Below are 6,000 nucleotides of genomic sequence, written 5' to 3'. Positions count from 1 at the left end.
CCACAGGCCTAGATAAAACAAGAAGAGCATATACTGTACTAAATACATCTAAGCACATTTATCAAAACAGTAATTTTGTCACACCGCGCGCAGGACCAGGGAGCAGGGAGCACGGAATCAGGGTCAGGCAGACGGAAATCCAAGAACACGGGGTTTATTGCTGGCAAACAAGGCACAACATAGAATAGACTTCAATGACAGGACTGGGGAAACATACTTGAATGCAGACTTAAATACATATGACTAATTGGAAATAACGAGAAACAGCTGATGACATTGGGATATCGCACAAGGTTAACGAGGGGCACACAGGCACACAGGAGGATCGTACAAGCCGGGCGTGACAAATTTGTAAAGTAAGAAAATAAATGTATCCAAACAATGTGCAATGGCTACCAAAATGATATAAAGTACAGTGTATGACCTGATATTTTCAATAAAAAAGCACTATCACTAACAAACGATCAAATGATGCTATCACAGCGAATGCAAGGCTGAGACTGAAGGGTTACCCTTTGTTTCTGCTGAGAGACGTGCCGCATGACTCATTTCCCCACGCATACAAGTTATCTTAGGTCAGTATATTCACGGTTTCAGATTCAGATCGAGTACTAGGTCATTTTTTTTCAAACTGGTTGGTTCGACTTTTAAGAAATTCGAGTTCTAATGAGTTCGAGTACTGAGGTACCACTGTATTGTACAATCGCTGTCTCCGCAGCAAGCAGCTAATTCTGTAATACTGCTGCAGCATTCTCTATGTTCTGCTCTCTGCTCCACGTCGTGTTGGCACTTAGCTGTGCCACATATCACTTTACTACCCCATGTTGAATGTTGCATTATAGGTTGTTAGATATTTCATAGCAGTTAGTATTTTGTAATTAGGCTGCACAATATTGCGATATTGGAAAAAAGTCAATTTCCGCAATAAGTATTACAGTATTCATTAAGAAAAAAAAAATGATAAAAAAATAAATTAGTTTCTCACAAACATGTCTATGAGTGATTTAAACAGCAAGGATGAATATGATTACGATTGGTGTATGCAGAGCTGTTGCAAAAGTAGCATTTATCTGGCATGTAGGTCAGTGCTGAGTAAAGGGTATTTACTACCGTAATTTCAATTTTTATAGCACCTGATGTAATCTTTTGGTAAACTCAGGATATGTGTTCATGGTATACATATTTTTCACCGGGCAAAACTGCATATTGCTTTGCACAGGGCCATATTGAAAAGTTGTAGGATTGGAATATGTTCCGTTACAAATATACTGAGATACAGTATGCCTGAGTTTAGTCACAATACATCATCTTTGATGCTATTGAAATTAATATTTAATAATCTATATTTTTGTGTTTTTTTTCTTATCAAAGGAAAAGTTTAGTACTGTATGTGATACTCTTTTAATTGTGGATTTTTATCTAGAATGTTTAGGAAGAAACTATGATTATACTAGTTTTCATTTGTAAAATAATAATTTTGATAATTATATTAGATTTTACTAAGTTTATCTCTGTATATGAGCTTGGAGCATAGCACCTGTGGTCAATGTAGTGAGAATACGGGTTTACAGGCCCACAAGAGTCAACATAAATCTTAGGTTGAGATTAGACATGCAAAACAATATCAGCTAATTAAGTATTGGAGATTGCTGTTACATGGCATTTCATTTGGTTAGGTTAGCTTAAGAATGATGTATTTACATTAGGTTAAGTTAGGTTAGACTAGGTTACTTAGGGCCGTGCTGAAAGAGTCTACCTTGACATGGTGGCAGGCTTACAAATCTTTTGGTCAAAGTATTTTACACAACAGAAGTATGGGGATGGGTAATGTACCTAGTATGGGGTCCAAAAATTTCTGATGTCTCTTATATTAGTTCTTGCACCCTTTGCGGTTAAGATTGCCCACCCCTGTATTATGTAGCCATTGACTTAAACGGACACTGAGGAGAAATAATTTCATCGGATAATTAAGGCCCATTCATAGGCCACCTTTCACCTACCATTTAACTTTCGCTTTCATTTATGCAGTAAAATCGGATAGCTTTTAAACGCACTCGATCTGAATCAAGAAAAGAAGCATCATTTGCTCTTCTTTCACAGTCATGAGCATTCCGGTAAGCAGTGTCCGTCATTAAGTGAATACTCAAGAATTAGTATTAGGTAGCTGTAACTTAAGAAAAAAAATAACGATTTTTAAAAAATGGCAGCGTTAACCTACCGTAAATTCAGTAGTTGTCCGTGTTTTTTTTTTTTTAGTAAATCACACAAAACACATGAAGGTATACTAGTAATACTAACCAGTATATTTCGAGATACTACGTCGTTCTTTCGACTTATTATAAATTATTAAATATTATAAATATTTTTTATCACGCTGGCGGAAACGGGCTTACATTTTGGTGTGAATTGCATTACAGCGACTTAATCTGTAAACTCCCATCCTAGCTGTATAGTCATCGTTGGAAACTGACCTGTAATCTCATAGAAACCCACAGCCATTTACGATTTGTTTTAAAATACTTCTGTTGTGTAACGACAATTTGAAGGAGTATTTACTATAAAACGTTAAATATAACCGTGGAACGTTTTGAATGGTTTCATTTTCAATTTAACAGACGGATAGTGATACGGCGGATCTGTTTGAGAAAATCAAGATTATTAGGCTGCGAACAAAGTGCGTAGTAAGTCGAGACGATGGGCTCTGAACAGGCTGTACTGTATGTGCTTTTGCAGCATATTTAACACAATAAAAAGGCTGAATCTACAAGCATGCGCACACACACAGAACTGTTCTTTCGCAACAGGGCAAGTGGAATAGGATGGAATCATATTTGTGGCTTTATTTTGAGCGACCAGGTTTACACTTTCAGCAAACAAACATCTATTTTGTGCTCAAAAAACAAATGTGTTTCCTGTTATGCTTTTGCACTCTCACCATGTCGCTCTACGCACGTTCATGTTTGCCTGTAGTGGTGTAGATTTGAGTAGTAACGAGTAAGTAACGAATACCAGGCTATACGAGTATTCAGCCGTTCAAGGATTCGTTGCTGACAGTAACGAAATGACTGACCAAACCGCCCAATCGGCACTCGCCAGTAACGAGAGACGTAGCCGGCTTTCAGCTGAAAAAGTGCAAATGATCATAACAAGAACCACGATCTTTGTTCAAAACTGTATGATAAATAGCTAATTGCAGCTTGACAGCACATTGACTTTTGAGTTGACTGACTGCATGATAAGCCTATATAGTTACGTAAAAGTTAGAATAGACCTATTGCGTAAATATTCATAATAGAAATTACAACATTCAGACTTTTCTTTCTTATCTTTATTCAGTAGGCCATATTTTTTATATAGGCCCTCAATTTTGAGAAAGCAATCCTGATTGCAGTTCTTACGACCAGCAATAGCATCATCCGTCAAATTATCCACACTAACGCGACGCTGCCAAAAGCGCTGTAGGCTTACCTACGGTGGCCGAGAAGGGCAAATCAAATTAACATTGCATAAAACAAATTATCATATCATAAAACAAATTAACATTTCATTAAACAATATTACAAAAATAAAAACAAATTTACAATATACAAAACACTTTTACCAGTCCCAAAACCAATTTACAAAAGTGAAAACAAATTTACAACACTTTTCCCAATAACTGACAAAAATTTACAAGCGGCCGAATCACACGGAAAGGGTAGGTACGATACAGAGGAAGTTTGTGTCGTGTTAATCAAACAGTTTCGCCGGGTGAAGTAAACGGAGCGTGAAACGTTTTGTCCGTTTTATGGGAATTATTACAGCCAACTGTCTTGCTTTTGTGTTTCCTGTGGGAAATGTCACCGCGGTTAAGTTAGCCTCATATTCCATATTCAATATTCTGGCTTTAATAACTTTTAACGGAAGTAAAATGGAGCGTTTTTAATGACAAAATTGTGATGTCCAGTACACAGACAACGATGCACACCGATTTTTTTTGCGCTTCAAACCATTTCGTGATTTGTGCAAAATCATGTTAATAGCTAATATAATAGGACCTTTCAGCAGTAATGGTCGACAGGGTGGTTTAGCATTTTGGGCTCATGGCAACTGATGCACACCCTTTTGTTTCCCAGATTGCTTTGCGTACGAATTGTAATTAATTTTTGAATGTTCGAATGTGTCCGTATAATGTGCATTAGAACAATACATGAATGCGTTAATAACTTTAAAACTAGACAAGACAGGCACATCTAGTGAAGTGTGCATTGATCAGTGGACTCTGGGGGACAATATTGATTTCCCATCTGCTCTACTCCTGCGGACTCGTATCAAAGTTTTCGTAAATTTCATCTTAAAAAAATGTGTATACACAAAAAAAAAAAAAAAAATCAGATTTATCAAACCTGGTGTACGCACATTTTCCATTGGAAATGTCGGAACTATCTTATTGGGCCTAATGGTGTGACGATTGACTCAGGCCACTGAACAAGAGAGCCGTACCTAGGTCTTGAATTAAATGCACCACATACTGGTGTGGGTTTACGCGTGTTGTCCCTACACACGCGGTACCGCTGCTCACACACGCGCGCATAGTTTATGCCAATCTGGAGGATTCAAAGCTATGTCCACCAGGGGGCAGTGCGAGAAAACATCTTGGTCGACTCCTTCGTTTTCAGTCTGACTTGTTTGTATGAGGTTGACATGAAATAATGTACATTCGCTGCCTCCCAGAGTTGCACATTTTCTACCATGTCAGGCCATGTGATATTTGCTGAATCACTACTGTAGTCTCTTCAGACTCAACTGCATCACCAGTTAAGATGTAGTATTTGCATACATTGCATACAAATTTTGTAATTTTCATATTTTTCATTTGGTTTTGTGAATTTTGTTTTAATTAATTGAACATGTTTTTCCTGCTGTTAAGGCAGAAAGTGTAGGAGACAAATCTTTTACAGGAACTTCAGAGGCTTCTGTGTCTGGACAACATCAGTCCTCATACTTGAAGAAGTCAGGTAGGTTGTCCAGTGTTTTTGATGTTTGACATCTATCATTTGAAATGATTCACTTTTGGCCAGACTCAAAAGCAGTATCGTGTTCCTGTGTTTTCCAGTTATATTCTAAATTCGACCATCATGCCAAATCCCCTCTTTGATGATGAGTCTGTGTTATTTTACAGTATCTTGTCTGCAGTAAACATGCTACAACATGGATGAACGGCACACAGAAGGAATCAGTCTGTAAAGTGTTTTCCTGAATGCTTCCATTTCATCACACTTGAAATTCATATTTAATCTGTTTTGCTTCCCCAGTTAAAGTAAATGTGCTGGTTGCTGGAGAAACTTTCCATACCGATGACACATTTATGAAAAAGCTCAAGCTCAAGCTCAGCCCCAAGCTCAAGCTCAGGCCCAAGCTCAAGCTTAAAGAGGTCCCCACTCAAGACAGCAGCAACGTCATCCTGATCTTCTGTCCTGTTGTTTCTCGGATTGGGACAGACATGGAGGCAGCAATGGCCAGAGTTACAGGTGAGTCAGGATTCAGTCACTGCTATTTGTCACCTTTGCCCTGAAATCCAAATGATACAACAGAGAGGTATTATGCAGTTCATCTCTACACAGAAGATGTTGTGATTTATTTAACAGAAGCTGCCTATCAGAAGTTGTCCTGTTAACCCTTTCAACCCAAACCATTTTTGAGCCTTTTTCTATCCCTTTGATTTTAGGCTTATTACACTGTGTGTACATGAGTTAGCCACACATGCTGTATGTTTTTGTGTTCAGGATATTCTGGGCTACTCAGATATGTCATAATTTGATGTGCAAATGCTGACCCTGTCTTGATATCATCCTTTTTATGAGGAAAAACTACTTGCACCTAATGAAGTTTCTCAAATTTTAGTCTCATCTAATATAAAAACCCAAAAACACAGCAGAGCACACAAATTACAAAAACAAAGGGAAAAAAATCACAACCAATCAAAGAAAAAAACCCAAACCTTACGTCTCCCCCTTGTCC

The sequence above is a fragment of the Paramormyrops kingsleyae genome, chromosome 19 (genome assembly GCF_048594095.1).
Source record: "Paramormyrops kingsleyae isolate MSU_618 chromosome 19, PKINGS_0.4, whole genome shotgun sequence".
NCBI lineage: Eukaryota > Metazoa > Chordata > Actinopteri > Osteoglossiformes > Mormyridae > Paramormyrops > Paramormyrops kingsleyae.
This window is presented reverse-complemented; position numbering follows the sequence as displayed.